Genomic DNA, 19,183 nt, shown 5'->3' with positions numbered 1-19,183 from the left:
AATGCCTTCCCTACCTGTGATCCTGTATCAGAAACAGCCAGTCTCTCTAACCAAAGGACCCATAACGAGGTGGCCTGGCAAAACAAAAAGTTTGACACAAAAACCACTCTACTCTAGCCACACCACAGAAAAAAATATTCAACCTCACACCCCTATCCTATCATCAACGGCCAAGTGGAGAACCAAGAGTTCTACATTCACCTGCTTCTGATGAGGCACCCTTATTTACAGACTACATGTAAGAAGATAACACTTTTACAGAGTCCAAATGGGCCAAACTAAGAATATATTACTTATAGATACACTCACTTTAAAAAGCAAGAGAATGTTGAACCTGCAGTCCAGGACAGTGTTATTTCCAGAGGGAAAGAGGAGGAGGGGATCACAGGGGAACACACAGTAGCTTCAAAGTAAAACCTGCAAGTGCTAAGCACGAGTTCCTCGACATACAAGATTTAAGCCTCGGCCAAACCATGAGGACGTCTTTAGGAGGGTCCCAATTTTACATCAGAGATTTGAGGCCTAAAAAGGTTAAGCCCATTGCCTGTGGTCACACAACTAATAAGCAAGTGAGTGCTCAGATGCAAGCCCACAGCTGTCTGACTCCAGCCTCTTCCTGCTCGCTCCCTTCCTCAACACAGAGAAAAGACAGGCAGGAGAAATGCAGCTGTGATTCTGAACCAACTGGTGGCTTCTAAGGGAGAGATTCCTACTGTACTTCTAAACCATTTCTCAGAGGGTTTTAGAGTAAGGGAAGTGCAGTTCCAAAACCGGGCGGGGGAAACATCTTCCTGAAAGCAAGGAAAGGGGAAAGGGGGTGGAGGCACAAACCTGGGCCCTGCTTGGCACTGCAAGAGCAATATGAACAATCCTCGAGCGAGAGTCCCCATCACATTCCATAGGCTACCAGTCGGTCCCAATTCAGTTACTAAGTAAAGGCCCTGGGAAAATCTTTTTACTAGTTGTTTTTGTTTTCTTTTATTCTGAAATTGGGGGACAGGAGAGAGAAGACCAGCAAACCATTCGTAAAACTCTAAACATAGCCTAAATATGGTAAAACTATAAACTGCTTAGCCCTCAGCATGAAACATGAAATTAGTGACAAAATTTTGAGTCTTTCTGAAGAATTCATATAAAGGAATACGAAGGCAGAACAATGCTTCTCTGTAGCAAAGACCAGACACTTGGGAAGCTTAAATACCACTCTACTATCTGAGGATGTTTTAAAACTGTTTTCTAAAAACTAAAAAGATGGAACTACATAAAAAGATAACAGAAGCAAAAAAAATGTTATTGTCTTCTCAAAACATCAGAAATAACTGCATTCTAACTGCATTTCTGGTAGAGGTATCTCCAGAACCCATCAAAGTCATTCATAACAACTCACACCACCTGGAAAAATCTCATGATCAGCACTGATGATTTTGTGACCTTAATTCATCCTTTCTAAGACTATATTTTAAAGGGAATCAAGCCTTTCCATTGTTGATTTTCCATCGTTGGTGGAATATAACTGAATCCAAGATAATTTTAAGCCTAACCTCGCCTACAAAAAAACAAAACAAAAAATCCTGCTAAGCTCCATCTCCCCCTGCTGTCAACCTTTTCTTTCTAAAAAAGAAAAAGTCTAGAAACAAGGCCATACACCAAAGAAAATGCTACAGAATAAAAGAAATAAAAGGACATACAAAATGGCATAAAAATAATTCACCAGCCTGGACAACATGGCAAAACCTTGTCTCCACAAAAAACAAATTAGGCAGCCGTGGTGGCACATGTCTGTAGTCCCAGCTAATTGGGAGGCTGAGGTGGGAGGATCATTGGGGCCCAGGAGTTCCAGGCTTCAGTGAGCTATGATCACGCCACTGCACTCCAAACTGGGCAACAAAGTGAGACCCTGTAAAGAAAGAAAGAAAAGAAGAAAAGAAAAGAAAAGAAAAAAGAAAAGAAAAGAGGGGAGGGGAGGGGAGGGGAGAGGAGAGGAGAGGAGAGCAGAGAGAAAGAAAGAGAAAGAGAGAGAGAGAGAAAGAGAGAAAGAAAGACAGAATGAAAGAAAGAAAGAGAAAGAAGAGAAGAGAAAAGAAAAGAAAAAAAAGAGAAGAGAAGAGAAGAGACAGGAAGGAAGAGAGAAAGGAGTGAGAGAAGGAGGAAGGAAGAGAGGGAGGGAGGGAAGAAGGAAGGAAGGAAGGAAGGAAGGAAGGAAGGAAGGAAGGAAGGAAGGAAGGAAGGAAGGAAGGAAGGAAGGAAGGAATTCAAAACTCATGTAAACTTTATGTTGCAGCCTAAAACTGTTTACAGTATATCAAAGCCAAGGCATGTAAAGTCATCCTCTAAATACAATAAGCAGGTGGTGAGAAGCACAATCAAAAATAAATCTCACTAGATAAAAAGGGAAAGCATTTAATAGACAACCGGACAAGGTGAAGAGTCTTTTTAATTAAAAGCTTTTTAGTTACTTTCTTCCACCTCCCGGATTTGAGTGATTCTCCTGCCTCAGCCTCCCGCATAGCTGGGATTACAGGCACACTCCACCACCCAGCCAATTTTTTTATTTTTAGTAAAGGCGAGATTTCTCCATTTTGGCCAGGCTGGTCTTGAACTCCTGACCTCAGGTGATCTGCCTGCCGTGGCCTCTCAAAGTGCTGGGATTACAGGCGTGAGTCACCGCGCCCAGCTACTTTAGTTACTTTCTTTATGAAAAGTGATCAGGTGCTAATGAATTCAGCATCTGGCATTAGAAAGACAAGAAGTCATCCTATAGAATATCTCAATGAAGAATGCTGAATAAATTCATCCACAGGCACTTGTTTCGTTCATCCTACTGCATTAAGCTCAAGTTGTCCCAACACAACTAACAATTATCCTTGAAAATTTAAGGAGAATAGCTCAGCTTTAAAACAAACTTAAAATCTAGAAAAGAGAAGAAAAAATATATTACTTCAACTTCAAAAAAGGGAAAATCCTGAAACATATTGAAGAATTTCTTTGTAAACTCCTAGATAATGAATTTTGGGTAAAAATCAATATGGCTTATTAAAAATAAATCCCCCCCAAGGTAATCTAATTTACCGTTATTGAGGCAACCCTCTTATCAAGGGACCACAAGAATTGTATTTCTTAACTTAAATATTGATTTGACAATGTATGAAGACACAAGAAAGGTGTTCTTCCCAGAAAAGCATATCCCAATGGTTCTTCGACCTCAAGTCATAAAAATTTTTCTTATTCTTCCTTTCCCTGCAATTCTAAACAAAATTTCTGCATAGACAGAGACAAGCAAATGAAATGACTGAAAAAAGGCCAAAGAAGTGATGACAAGATGTCAGTGGCACCCATATAATCATTATATCCCTTGCAATATATGTATACAGCATTTTAGAAATTTTTACAGGTTAGTTATCTTCATTTTTGAGGCTTCTCCATCTCAGCAGAAGTTCATCTTCCCAGCTGCTCAAGCCAAAAACCTACAATTCATTTACATTCTTCTTTCACACCCCACATCCATTCTGTCAAGACCTATAAATTCTACCTCCCAAAGACCATCTCGACTCCTTTACTTCTCTCCATCTCCACTGTCCTTCACAATGGCTGAAGTCACTATTAGCTCTCGACTAGACAGCTACCCCCGATTCCTTATTAATCTTCTTTCTACCCATGATTATTTTCCACAGAGTAGTCAGACTGACTTGTTAAAAGGTTAGTAAACTATATCTTATTATTCCCCTGCTTAAAAGCCTCTAACGTCTTCCCATGGCCTCAGTTGTCAAGAAATGTGAAGAATGTAAAAATTCTGCCCTACATGTGAGCTAACAAGTTAGCCTGCCACACAGCTACATGGATGCCTGCAGAAGACATGAGATTCCAGGGTCAGAGACAAAGGACATTATTACAGCAGTAGCAGTGGCCAAACTATCAGTATTTTTTCGTGCTAGTCCCTTAAGCCTCAATTCCCACCAGGTGACACAAAGAGAACAAGATGACATCAGCACAACAGCAGGTTGTGTCACAGAAGAGTAACTCCAAGCTTAGTGAATTGACATCTTTTGTAATGGGCAGTAACCTTGCCAGGCCTTTACCCCAAAAGGGACATTCTCTTTCTCTTCCAAGGCCATTCACGATACAAATCATCCTTGAAAAGATCATCCAGAAGGCAGACAATCAATGTAGAAACACAAGAGACAAGTGGAGAACTGTCCCCCAACATTAGAGTAAGCGCCAAGTTTCTTGCTATGGTCTGTAAGGATCTACATGATTAGTTCTTTCTCTTCAATTTCATCTGGAACCTCTGTCTCCCCAGCATACTCACTCTAGCTCCACTGGCCATCTTTGATGCCTTCCAATGAGCAAAGTTCTTTCATGCCTCATGTACTTTGCCTGCACTGGTCCTTTTGTCAAAAATGCTCTTTGCCTAGCTTAGGTGTCAGTTCCTCAGAAGGACCTTTCCTGGTCAGTCTATCTACTTAAGCAGCTACCCTCACTTATTACCTTTTTACCACTTTGCTCACTCATTCATTTGTGCAATAAGCATTTACTGAGCACCTGCTATGTACCAATCATTGTTACCACAGGCACAATAATTATTTTTGGTACTTGTTTATTTACTGAGTCTTCCTCAAGGTGAAAACCTTGTCTTTTTATTCATCCTTAAATGCCTAGAGCTTAAAATTATGCATTCATTAAAAACTTTGTTGAATAAATGAACAATTATTACAATACCAAGAATCAAAACATTTGCAGATTGGTATGGGAAAGCAACCTGACACTGCACAAGTATGGAATTGGAGCCAGATGTCCTAAATTCAAAACCCCAGAATCATCATTTAATGGCACCCAAGGAATCCTACTAAGTTCTTTGTAAAATGAAGTCCTTTCCTACCTAACTCACAAAATTATTGTTAGGATCAAATAACAGAATTTAAATGGAAGCCCTTGCAATGCTAAAAGTAATTCAAGACCTGTAACAAGTTAATAGTTAATATACGCCTACTGTGAGGCTGGTCCTACTACGGAAACTTACAATAAAAATTTATAACTTAAGCGAAATTAGAAAACATTTTGTTCTTTAATAAATTTGAAGGGGGAAAATGGTTCTTCCCCCATTACCCTAGGCTCTGTAACCCAGGGTGGAGTGCAGTGCAGTGGTGCAATCTCTTATCACTGCAACCTCCACCTCCCGGGTTCAAGCAATTCTCCTCAGCCTCCTGAGTAGCTGGGACTACAGGCGCCTGCTATCAAGTCCAACTAATTTTTGTATTTTTAGTAGAGACGGGGTTTCACCATGTTGGCCAGGTTGATCTCGAGCTCCTGACCTCAGATGATCTGCCCACCTCGGCCTCCCAAAGTGCTGGGATTACAGGTAGGAGCCATAAAAGGTGAGTTGCCTTTACCTGATCTTGATCCTAAAATACTAAAAGAATGCTTTTTGGTTACCAAAGTTATTTTTAAGCAAGCCAATCCAATGCAAATTTAGAAAAAGTTGACTATAGTTATACCCCTGAGTGCCAACCTTCAAAACAGAATTTCTAGCTTTCTGGCAAAAGTTATGAATCTATAAATTTTAAGTATTAATTTACTGACTTTAACTGAAACCAAAACAGTCTCTTCACTGTGAGGTGGGTGGGTGGGTGTGGGTGTGTGTGGGTGTGTGTGTGTGTGTGTGTGTGTGTGTGTGTGTGTGTGTGTGGTCAAGGGAAAGTAAGCTTCATCCTATTATAGATACAAAAGAGGAGTTTCAGAGGAAAGGCACCAGGTGGCCTACAGGAGGAAATACAGTCATCATACTGAAGAGTGAGCAGAGGACTGGGACTGGCAACTAGACTACAAACCAGACCATCAACTTGGACAAGCTGCACAGCTGGCTTGAGCTCACCCATCCACAAGCTCATTTTCTATAACTTCATGATAAAATTACTCAGAATTTAATTTTGAAGGGTACTGCTTCTGTAACACTGAAGTATAAACTGATAAAAAAACGACAGCCATTTTTAAAAAGCAGAACGTGAAAGAGTATGATAAAGATTCTTTTTTTTTTTTGGAGACGGAGCCTCAGCCTGTCGCCCAGGCTGGAGTGCAGTGGTGTGATCTCGGCTCGCTGCGACCTCTGCCTCCTGTGTTCAAGCGATTCTCCTGCCTCAGCCTCCTGAGTTGCTGGGATTACAGGTGCCTGCCACCACGCCTGGCTAATTTGTTTGTATTTTTAGTAGGGACGGGGTTTCACCATCTTAGCCAGGTTGGTCTTGAACTCCTGACCTAGTGATCCACCCACCTTGGCCTCCCAAAGTGCTGGGATTATAGGCGTGAGCCACCAGGCCCTGTCAAGATGCTTTTTATATAACATTTTTCAAACTCATTATACATATATCTAAATAACTAACAGGTACACTGTGCTAGCAAAAAGAAGGCATATGAATTGGTACTTCTAAAACTTAAAATCACAAAGAAAATATTAAATTGAGGCAGAGAAGTACATGAAAAGTCTGTTTGGCACTGCTATGAAAGACACCCAGTTTAAGAAGAATGGAGACAGATGATCTACAATGTACAAGGCCCTATCTCTACAAAATAAAATTCTAAAACCTAGCCAGGTATGGTGGTGTGCACCTACCATTAATACAATGCCATTAATACACTGCCTCTTGATTATAAGTTAATTTTCAGTGTGTTCCCAGCACTATATGAATGAATGAGACTCATTATTTCATCTAATTCCTTGCAAAGTAATTATTAGCCATTTTTTTTTTAATTTGAGAAAAGACTCCTAAGAGTTAAGTAACTTGGCCAATGTCATACAGTTAACTTAATAACAGGACAAGCAGTGATTCCACCCTAAGTCACTTGATACAAAGCCTAGGTTTCTACCATTGTATTATGCAGCCTCTACCTTACAGTATTTACAATAATTGTAATTTAGGCATAATTTATAAATTATTAGTTTACCGTTGACAATCTTACATAAAAATGCATGTTATTAACAACAAACTGATAAAATGTTTATTTTATATTTTTTCAGAAAAAAACTGGAAAAATACACAAGTAAAAAAAATCTTACGATATTTATGAGTGATAAGATTACTGGTAAATTTATTTCTATTTCTCTGGGTTTTCCTTAATTATGATATATAACTTACCAAAAGTTAATTTTTTTCTTAGCATTCATTTAACATTTTATATTTTTAGTTATGCCTATCTACCTTAATTAAATATAACTTTTGCTAAAAATATTGGGATAAATGGGAACACTAACTGAGGAAAGTAATGTAAAGAAAAATGTTTTAGAGCACACACAAGCTACATTTCAGGACAGGTATGTTTCTTTCTGTTTTCTGGAACCTATCAAAACTAAACTATGATTGTAAAACATGATAAAGTTTAATATAACTGCAGAGTTGAAGAGACGAACAACAAAGAAAAATACGCCATACAATTATATCAGACAGCCTTTAAGTAACACTAAAAAAAAAAAAAGAAATAAAAAAAGCCTTTTTATTTTATATTTATGCAAAAAAGAATAAAGATAGTAAAAGAGGGGCATTCAGAATCCCATAACTTGGAGGCAATGTTCAAGGAAAATTACTAAAACCAGCCAAGTCAGTGTAACTTGAGAAGAACACCCTTGGAAACTACAGCACGAAATCTTCTTGAAAAAATATAAGTTTTAGTGACTCTTCAGGCATTTGAGCAGATTAACAGTAACTGAACAAACTACTTAGTGGCTCTGAAATGTTTGTTTAAGCTAAACAACAACTCAGACCATGAATACTCACAAGCAATCAAATTTACTTTTTAAAATACATACTCTTCTCATTTTGCTCAGTGACCCCATATCATGTTCACTAAACCTCTTTGGAAGCACTGCTCCTTCGTTGTGGAGGCTGCAGCAAGTGCAACCTGAAAATGGGAGGTACATAAATTTCATTTCCCTAAAGGAAACTACCACTCTACTACTCACTGAGTAATCTGACAAGAATTTAGCATCTGTCTTAGAAGTCATCAAGTGATATGCACTCCAATAGAAGCACAGGATCAGGAGAGCAGAAAAGGGGACCTTCAACTGTTTCCAAAATGCTTTAAGACCTGAAGCAAATATGACAAAACATTAAGACCTGATGAAGCTGGAAGGCATTATATTATTCCTTATCCTTTCCAGTTTGTTTGAAATATTTTAAAATTAAAAACAGTAATGTTTAATATGTATATATTGACATAGATATTAACATATATAACAATATATAAACATATATACATATGTATATATTAATATATACACATATTAATATGTGTATATAACATACATATAATATATAAATATTAACCTGTATAATATATATACATATTTATATAGTATATAAAATATATAATATATGAAATATATAAAAATATATAATATATAAAATATATATATTAATATGTGTACATATTATACAGGTTAATACAACACTCATTCCTCCTAGTATATTTGAATCAATTAAAACACACATACGATCTCAACATCCCTCCAGCCTTATCTGTGCCACTTGACCACCCAAGGCAGCCACTGCTGACGTGAATACCAAACATTTCCTAGGATTCAAGTTGCTCTTTTGCAAAGCATGAATTCATAAAAAGTGCCATATGATAGGATTTAAAAAAATAATTCTTTTGATTTACTTTGGTAATGATGCCAAAATAGTCTTAAGTCCCCTGAGATGGTTTATGTGGATGCCTTCAATCCACTTTTAAAATGAAAATACGTAGGTTTACTTCTTGAAATGGCACAATTCCAGAACAGATAGTTCTAATCCCCCAGAGAAAAGCACAGGTTCTCAAGGCACCTTACAAAGTATGCCACCTACTTTTCACACCAGAAAAGTCACTTTTGGTATTAAGATGACAAGAAGATATATTAATGGCAAGCTCAGACCTTTAAAAAGTGAGTTCCTGGGCTGGGTGTGGTAGTGCAGCTGATGCCTGTAATGCCAGCACTTTGGGAGGTGAAGGCATGTAGGCAGATTGAGCTCAGGAGTTTGAGACCAGCCTGGGCAACATGGTGAAATCCCAACTCTAAAAAAAAAAACAAAAAATACACTTTGTGAGGCCAAGGCGAGTGGATCACTTTGGGTCAGGAGTCAGAGATTAGGCTGGCCAACATGGCGAAACCCCGTCTCTACTAAAAATACAAAAATCAGCCAGGTGTCATGGTGCACACCTGTAATCCCAGCTACTCGGGAGACTGAGGCAGCACATTCGCTTGAACCCGGGAGGCGGAGGTTGCAGTGAGTCGAGACTGCACCACCGCACTCCAGCCTGGGTGACAGAGCAAGCGTCTCAAAAAACTAATAAATAAATAAGAAGAAGAAGAAGAAAAGGTGTGATGGTTTACACCTGCACCTGTAATCCTAGCACTTTGGGAGCAGAGAAGGGAGGATGGTTTGAGGCCAGGGATTCAAGAACAGCCTAGGCAACACAGCAAGGCCCTATCTCTACAAAATAAAATTCTAAAACCTAGCCAGGTATGGTGGTGTGCACCTGTGGTCCAAGCTACTCAGAAAGGTAAGATGTGAGGATTGCTTAAGCCCAGGGGTTTGGGGTTACAGTGAGCTACGATGGTACCACTGCGCTCCAGCCTAGGCAACAGAGAAAGACCCTGTTTGAAAACAACACAACAAAGGGGCGTTCTTAACTGTCTTCTCACTGAAAGAACCACAGCCTACATTTGTATGGTGCTTTTGACTACATGGGCAAAAGTCACTACATGGAAACTACTCTCATTTATAGGAAACAGATGAGGTGAATAATACAAACATCATCAACTGCCTCCCTCTTCCCTTCATTAGATTTTAAGAAACATTTGGTTAGTGGCAAAACAAAAACTTGAAAAGCAGAAGTTCACAGCTGAAACAGGACCTGAATATGCATCAAGGAACATGTTATGAGCATCATAGTGGTCAGTCCTAAATGACATGATTTCAGCTGTATGTTTCCTTATTCTCAAAAATCAGTGCTAAACTTACTTGCCACTCCTCAATGAAAGTTGACATCTATCTCCACCCTCACCAGCCAAACAGGTTAGATTTTAATTAAGGTGCAATTATTACTTTATTTAAGAATATGTACTTACTTTAATTCAAACACTTATGAAACATCTATTGGGTATAAGGTTCTGAGCAAAAAGCTGTGGAGCTCCAAAGATCACAATGATCTTGAACTTCCTTTTGAAAAGTTCACAACCTAATTCACAGGGAAGGATATGTAAAAGCAGCAAGGACACAAAGTGTAAGTAGGTACCACTTCAAGGACAGCAAAAGAACACAAAGTCCTACTTTGTCCTTACTATCCATGTGGTATCTGTCATCTAGCTTTGGCCTCACCCTTCAGAAAGCCAGGGAACTCAAGTGCCTACTTCAACATCATTTCTGGCACCCATGAACTTGTGTGCTATCAATCATTATGAGATTACAAAGATGATCATCAAATCTCAGCATCCCAAGAGTGTCAGTCACAAAAGGTGTGTCATTCAGAGTCACTGCTCATGTGTAAATATCCACTTTTAAATACAGGGAATACATTAATCTGAATGAAACTTGGAGGACTTGTAATTCTATCAGGTAGTTTAAGTGAGTACTCAATTTATTAATGCAAAAGAAAATGCTACAATTCGTTTTCACTCAGACCCAAAGTATCAACATTTACTAGGCGAGCTGCTGTTGACAAAAAATATTGCCATGATTGTAGTGAAAACATAATTTTACATATAAAAATAGTTCAAAACTTCCAAATAACACCTGGAACATAATAATCTTTGAAAATTAGTCTAAAGAAATGCAATTACATTTTGGTTATTTAATTCCAGTTAGGCCATCAACCTTTCAAGAAAAAAAGAAACTCTGTGGTAATTTGTCACATCTTATAAAAGTCAATTAAAAGTAGAACACAAACTCTGCCACCTAAGATGCTAAAAATGCCTCACTGTGTACTTATATAAGATGTACAAACAAGATAAAATAGTGGCTTTTATAATTAAAAGGCTGCCTGAACAAAAGAAATTCTGAATACCATACTTGGCAACTAACACTAACAAAGCACTACTCCACTAACAACCAAACTGCAAAGAAAATAGTTCATTTGCTGGAAGCAACTAGAAGGGCAAGGAGAGAGACTGAGGCATTGGCACTGGAAGGCTGGAACCATTCCACGAAGTTTTTAAATGACCTGCTCAGGAGCTTAACTTAGCCTGCAGGCAGTGAGCAGCTACCAAAAGGTTGATTAGAAATTCTCACAATCAAAACCATATGTGCCTGTATGCACGCACAAACACACACACACACACACACGCACAAACACATTATTCCCTGCCCACCCTAAAGAAATACTAGTAATAAGACACTATTTTTATATATATATATATATATATATATATACACACACACACACATATACATATACATACACACACACACACACTAGTAATAAGATTGCTGCAATTTTTGAGGTGAGACATGACTGGGATCTGAACTAGGGTAGTGGAAATAAAGAAATGAATGTAAGAGAGACTGAAGAGATAAAACTGACAACACACGGAAAACAATTACATGTCATGATGGAGGAAAAATGGGACCAAAGTCAACTAAAATCCTTAGCTTAAAGGACTGGAGAAGATGGCTGTACTGTTGTCCAAAGAAAGAAACTGCACCACCATAAAATAAATACACTATTCTCAAAAACAGTATTTCTATCAAGATTACATTTGACCTTTGAAGTCATTAACAGTTATCTAGAACAGTCAGAATCATCCATTAGCCACACAGAGCCCAGTCCTAGAAAGAGACTCAGCTCCAAATGGGCGTTTTGAAATTTGTCCATTTAGTTTACCTTAAAAACCATCAGTAAATAATTTAAATTTATCAAAAAATATAAGATATTCTACAGAAAAAACATTCCACAAATGGAACTAACTCAAGATTCTCCATAATGAATAGCATTTGCTCAATGAATTTTATAACAGAATCTAATTTTAATGCTCTTGTTAAAAGAGTTTTAGCATTAACTCGTTACATGGCATTTTAAAATATAGTAAACCTTTTTAAATGACACATGTAGCATAATATGACATATGGTAAACTACTAACAATGCTACTCAAAACAACACAAAATTATAGATATACAATGTAATTAGGGTTAATGCCTAAGAGCCAAGAAAAAATTTTAGCAAAAAATTATACCAGTTTTACCATACCACCTTCTTAATATTCAACCTCAGACAATTGACCACTTGGACCAAATTGCTTTGCAGGACATGCTTGTTTCTAAAGATTAACAGACTGATCTTAAACTGAGAAAAAACACACAAACCCAAGTCAACAAGTCAAAGTACAAGGGTAAATGAACAAACAGGGGACAACAGTTTGCCAGCAGCATAAAAATCAGGTAAAAATAAGTGGGGCAAAAGAAACAAACACATTTTGAGGGTCTGCTAAAAGTCTGGCACTGGGCTGAGAAACCCAAGTGAACTGATTTCAGAACCCAGACACTCCCCTCTACCCCAAACTCACTATAATAATAAGTCTTTAGATAATTGGGTATAAACTTCAAGAGGGCAGAGAAGGCTTGGTAACCAGCATATTTATGGGATCTAGAACAGCACCTGGCACAGAGTAAGTCCTCAATAAATATTTACTAGATGCATGCATAAATGGATAAGTGGCTAGATGGCTGAAGAATGGATTTTTTTTTTTTTTTTTTTTTTTAATGATCTGGACCATGCATACAGAAGGAGATCCTGACACCTTAAGCAAGAGAGGACAAGAAATGTTCTCCAAGCTACTATGTTCCCTTCTCTAAGGAGCACAGGACATTACAGTGGAATGTAAAATGCATGAGCTCCATCATCAGACCTGCATGGGAAGCCAAGTTTCAGGTGTACCCTTACTTTGTCCCTGGGCAAGTTACTACTCGGTGGCTGAAATATGTAGACTAATTCCTTAATCTTGAAGTTGTAAAAAGCCTTAACTAAAATAACATATATAGAGTTTCTAGCAAGTACCTGGCGCATAGTTTTCAAACTTAGTAAATATAAATCCCTCCATATACTGGGCCAAAGGAAACAACACTGGTGCTGACACAGTCCTGGTCTTCAAGTCCACAAGAGGAGTCTCAGTGAAAGGAATCCAAGTGTGGTCTATAGCAGGACCAGCTCTTGAGTTTTCAAGAGAGAGGGTCTTGCTCTGCCACCCAGGCTGAAGCGCAGCAGTGCCATCATAGCTCACTGCAGCCTCAAACTTCTGGACTCAAGTGATCCTCGCACCTCAGCCTCCCCAGTAGCTAGGACTACAGGCAAGCCCCACTGCGCTCGGCTAATTGTTTTTTATTTTTTGTAGAGACAGGGTCTTGCTATGTTGCCCTGGCTGGTCTGACACTTCTGGCCTCAAATGATCCTCCTGCCTCAGCCTCCCAAAATGCTAGGATTATAGACATGGCCACCACACCCAGCCTTTCAGTCATTTTTAACCACCAATCCCAAAGCCTCACTCATCATATTATGTAAGCAGCATAAACAGTCATGGTATGAGCCTATGTAGAACTCAAAAAGGAAAGTGGACTCTGCCAGTCCAATGAAACACAGAACAAAACAACACATGCTCTGTGCCTGACAATTTCACCCTTGCCAAAATTATGCCTATTTTTCTTTGTTATCATGTCAAAACTTCTTTCTTGAAAGTATTTGAAATGTATTTTGTAGATCTGATGAAATTATGAATCATTACAAACTCTTTTTAAGAAAAATTTCCTAAGGGCCCTCTCCAAACTAAGAGACCAAAATAACTGCACATTTGGCTATAATTATGCCTTTGTACATTTTCTCTTTCTTATTTCAATAGCATCGCATTATATAATGCAGCCCCATTATTAAACATGACAATAACACCCAAATTTTTTTATCCATAATTGAAATGAAAAGAATTTTTTTAACAAGCTCTAATATAGCTTCTTCTTTTGAGTTAGTATTAAAACGAATCACATAAATTATTTTAACTGTCCTTCTCCTTACTGCTTATCCATCAGGTGAAGTCAGTAGCAGGTCACCTCAAGTTTATCTTAACTTTAGATGGTACCTTGGGCACATTATTCGACTATAAACTTCAGGAATATCTACAATGTTTTTTGCAATAGGAATCCACATCACTTAATTCAAACATGATTCCAAATCACTAAACTCAAATACACAGTTAAGCAGTTTGTTTTTGGATGAGGTCATTTTATTCACTGCTGATTTTAAATGAACATTACAACAGATGTATATAGCAGGAGAGGCTGGAGAATAGGTGAAAAGATCTGAATAAAGGAAGACAGTCACACCAGAGATGTTTCTCAAGCAAGATAGTTCTCTCTTATGCACAAGATCTGAGTATCATTCACCAAGTCTAGAGAATAATACATAAATGCAACAGGAGATTAATGACGTAACATTCCGGTAACTTCAAACCATTTTCTAGTTACAAAATAATAGCAATAGGGGGTTCCAGTTAATGAATGGACATTTGGAAATTAATGCTGTATAATTAACTGGTGAATGGAGAAATTTAAACTAGGGTAATAGGGGTGGCACACCCTGTTTTGATTAGAATCAGCCAGAAGCTATGAGAGAAAGGATGAGTGCCCAGTAGAACAACTCTCTTAAGAGATCTAGGCTGATATGTTAGCAGGGGAACAAAATTTGGGTAGCAAGTCAACACCTTCCTCTGCCCTTGCTGGCTTTGATAGTGCATACATCCCAAGAAGCTTTCTGAAGATAACAATGCTGCCCTAGCAATGCAGCCACCTAGGAACAGGATTTGCTTATTCTACTATCAAGTACTTGTCTGCCTGAAAATTTACTTCTCACTGCTTGTTAACAAGTGACTTTCTAGTAGACATCAATGTTCAAAAAATTCTGTTTAAGCATATCAGATTTTCCAGAATCTGATCAGCCCTGGATAACCAGACCACTGGTGTTACTGAACTACAAAGCTATTATTTTTTTATTTTTTTAGAGATGGGGTCTTGCTGTGTCACCCAGGCTTGATGCAGTGGCATGATCATGGCTCACTGCAGTCTTGACCTCACAGACTCAAGTGATCCTCCCACCTCAGCTTCCCAAGTAGCTGGGACTTCAGGTACATGCCACCAATCCCAGCTGAAGTTTTTTTGGTGGGGTGTGGGGAAGATAGAGACTGGGTTTTGCCATGTTGCCCAAGCTGGTCTTGAGCTTCTGGCCTTATGTGATCCTCCTGCCTCAGCCTCCCAAAGTGCTCGGATTACAGGCATGAGCCTACACGCCCAGTCACAAAGCTATTATTAAAGCAAGTCCTGCTAGCATGAGTGTGGTCCAGTAAGATTTTATAAAACAGCTTTGGCAAACTATGAGCTCCACACCATATCAGAACATAGTCTGTTCTTCAATTGTCTATAGTGTGCACCCAATTTAATTTGGAACATTTCTTACCACAGATTTCCTGCACTTTCAAATGCATATTAATGTCATCTTTCTTTACACAATTACTTATTTTAAATTTTCCTTAGCCTCATTTTACCCTTTTTTAGACCTAAGATGTGTTTCTTATTGAAAATATTATAACAACTTGACAATTTTTAAGGAGTATTATTAAAAGAAGGTAATCCAAAATACAACGTGGTCTTGTAGAAACTAGGAATCCCCCTCCATACACTGACATCCTCTCTACTGGAATATTTAATAAGGGAGTCAAGACAAGTACACTCTTACACACTTCAAAGGTTTAAATCAAACAATCGGTAAGTTCCATTATGTATTTATTATATCTCATGATGTTAAATTCCAAAGCCACAGCCACAATAAAGTATCAATATGGTAAGGCAAGTGAGAATTATATTCATTCATTCAAAAATTACTGAATGCCCAGAATGTGCCATTTATTGAGAGCTTTCAGGCACTGAAAAGTTAAACAGAATACACAGTCCCTGTATTCAAGGATTTTATGTTCTAGGGGAGTAAGCTAAATAAAAAGTTTCAATCATACTGTAACAGAGGTATGTGTTCAGAAGTACTCGAGCAAAGCAGAAAAACTCTACAGATGTTAACTTTTAAGCTGGTCCTGAGAGGAAAATAAGAATGTATTCAGCAAATAAGAGCAATGTTTAAGGAGAAGAAACAGCAAGGGCACTGAAAGGCAAGAAATCACATTATGCAAGGACTTCACCACCACTAGAACAAACAAGGCTCGGTGACAGGCAAGTGAGAAGAATGCGATCAAAGCAGAAGCCACATCCAGAGGGACTCTGCCATATTAAGGCACTCAGCTTCCATCCTAAAGATTATGGGGAACTCCTGAAGCATCTGCCTGCACCAGAGCCTGTCCATCTCCAGGAGATAAACGGGTATTGGGAGTTGTAGCTTTCCTGCGCTCCCCAAGCCTCTCTGGCTTCCTCTTGCTTGGACAGTTGAGACTTGAGGGCAGGGAGAATGGGCGGATACTCTTTCTCCAAATCTAAATGGACATAGGCTGAAAATCATCCTCAGGGTCCTCTTATACCCACCTGATGCTGAATGGCTTCAGATAATCTTTAACAGCGTGGAATCTTAGAATGGAAAGGGAACCAGTACAGCAGTCTACTTCTCACCTCTGCAAGAATCTGCTCAATACACCTTGATCTACTGCTATACACTGGACAACCACAATGTCCTCCCTGTGCCTTCTTTCCCCAGAATCACTTGCTACAGTCCTACTAACTTGGCATCACTTGAATTCCTTTCTGAAACTATCTCCCTCTCTCCTTAAAATGTACTCTCCTTAGAGAGTCACTCTTTAGAATGTACTCTAGCTGGTCAGAAGACAAAAAGAACCCCCATGTGCTCTAACCATGGTAGAGTACCATAGGCACATTAGGTTCTCGGAGCACAACATGCTATTTCTTGGCTAGCACCCACCTTTACAGACGTACAGGACCTGGATCATTTTAAATCTGTGGTCAAATAAAACACCTGATCCTTGTTCATATGAACTGTTCTCATAAGCACCATTTACTTGTCCTTCAAATCACGTATCACAGTTGTAATTTAACATTTGTATGTGTGATTATTTAAGTAATGTCTACATTCCCAGCCTATAGACTAAGAATACTGAATGTGGCCGGGCGCGGTGGCTCACACCTGCAACCCCAGCACTTTGGGAAGCTGAGGTGGGCGGATCACGAGGTCAAGAGATCGAGACTATCCTGGCTAACATGGTGAAACCTCGTCTCTATTAAAAATACAAAAAATTAGCCGGGCCTGGTGGCGGGCGCCTGTAGTCCCAGCTACTCGGAAGGCTGAGGCAGAAGAACGGCATGAACCTGGGAGGCGGAGCTTACAGTGAGCGGAGATCGGGCCACTGGACTCCAGCCTGGGTGACAGAGCGAGATTCCGTCTCAAAAAAAAAAAAAAATACTGAATGAAGGCACAAGATTAATTTTTGTTAGCTTTTTTCTCAATTGTCTTTCCACTGTCATTGTCCTGTGAAGTCTTAGTATAGTGCCTATTCCAAAGGAAGGGTTCAATAAATGTCAGATAAAGAATTAGATACATACATTAAAAGATTACATGAAGCAAGATAAATATTAAGTGTCATTGCAGCAACAAATTCAACATTCTATAGAAGGCCAGTGGAGATTTTTTTCATTTCCTCTCTGGAGAAAAGGTGTCATGGAGGAAGGGACATGCAAGCAGATTCCTGAATGGTGGGGTTTTTGTTTTTGCTTTTGTGGTTTTTTTTTGAGATGGGATCTCATTCTGTCACCCAGGCTGGAGTGCAGTGGCACGATCCTAGCTCACTGCAACCTCCACCTCCCGGGCTCCAGTGATCCACTCCTGCCTCCCGAATAGCTGGGACCACAGGTGCATGCCACCATGCACAGCTAATTTTTTTTCTTCTTTTTTTGGTAGAGACAGGGCTTCACCATGTTGCCCAGGCTCTTGTCTGGGCAGGCTCTTGTCTGGGCAACAACTCCTGAGCTCAAGTAATCCACCTTCTTTGGCCTCCCAAAGTGCTGGGATTATGAGTAGTGTTTTAAATAACATTGAAACTAAAGAAAAATATTTGGGCACCAAAACAACTAATAAAACCCGTATTTTTGAAGAATAGTTATGCACATGGGAAAAATGCTCATAATATTAAGTTAATAAACAGGATGCAAGAGTATGGCTGCCTCTCCCTCCAAAAAACCCTGAAAGGAAATAGTTTAAATATTAATAGCAGTTGCTGCTGGGTTGTGGGATTACTGGTGATTTTTATTTTCTTCTTCATGCTTTATTGTACTTTCCAATTTTTCTATAATAAAGATTTTTATAATCAGAGGGAAAAATATTTGGATTGTTTAACTCATTTAGGATGAAACAGCTGTATCATTTTAATTCTTTAGGTTTTATCAAACAGGTTTCTGGATCATTTTTTCACTGTCATACTTTATTTGAATGGTGTAAGCATAAAGAATGCTGGATAAGAAATTTCAGTCCCAAAGAAAATTACAAATTATCATCCTACCCCAATCTTCATAAATTGCATTTACTGTCTAATCTCCTTTTTGGAAAGATGGAAATCTTGACAACATGTGAGAAAGGACTTATATTTACAGGTAATACTAGAAAATCAGAAACTAGTACCAGCGAATGCACTTGTCCACTGAATATAACTGTTCCCTTTCCTACTCTCCTCCGAACCCCTCAGATGATGAAACACAGCACCACACTGACAGTCAGCAGGCCAGACTGAGGAAAGGGTGGGCTCCTAACGATGAGTCTCTATTAAATGTGAGGAACACAAAGACCCATTACCTACATTACTACACACTTTAGTCCAATTGATTAAAAGGTTGAGAAGTGTGCCACAAAACACTGCCTATTACCAAAGAAATGAAGAAAAATATACTCGATATTCCTAAATATGAAACATCTCACTTCTCCCCTGCAATCTACAGGAAATCTGAAATGGGAGATTGAAGTGTCCTTCTACGTCTAAGACTACACAAAATATAAAAAACAGTGGTAGAAAAAACTACCACTTTAAGTAGATGTCAGATTTCCTACAAATGGTACTATCTTAAAAACAGAAATTCAAATAGAAGTAAAAGATTTTCTGAGCAATGCTCATCAATCATGTCTCTTCCTTATCTGGTCAAAGATGGCAAAAGGGAAACAGAAACCATGAAGGAATGCACA

The 19,183-nt window shown here is 38.7% G+C and overlaps 1 protein-coding gene and 1 non-coding gene across 35 annotated transcripts in view; both read right to left on the bottom strand.

The window, feature by feature from the left end:
- SIPA1L1 (signal induced proliferation associated 1 like 1) overlaps nucleotides 1-19,183 on the bottom strand; it is a 409,230-nt gene that overhangs the window by 325,552 nt on the left and 64,495 nt on the right. The window lies entirely within an intron of this gene.
- Nucleotides 10,640-10,710, bottom strand: LOC114679994 (small nucleolar RNA SNORD56). The gene has a single exon (XR_003732072.1). It is a non-coding gene; the product is annotated as a small nucleolar RNA SNORD56 (small nucleolar RNA).

Source organism: Macaca mulatta, chromosome 7, assembly GCF_049350105.2.
Source record: "Macaca mulatta isolate MMU2019108-1 chromosome 7, T2T-MMU8v2.0, whole genome shotgun sequence".
Lineage (NCBI taxonomy): Eukaryota > Metazoa > Chordata > Mammalia > Primates > Cercopithecidae > Macaca > Macaca mulatta.
Note: the sequence above shows the minus strand (reverse complement) of the source record. Positions and strands in the feature narration are given on the sequence as shown.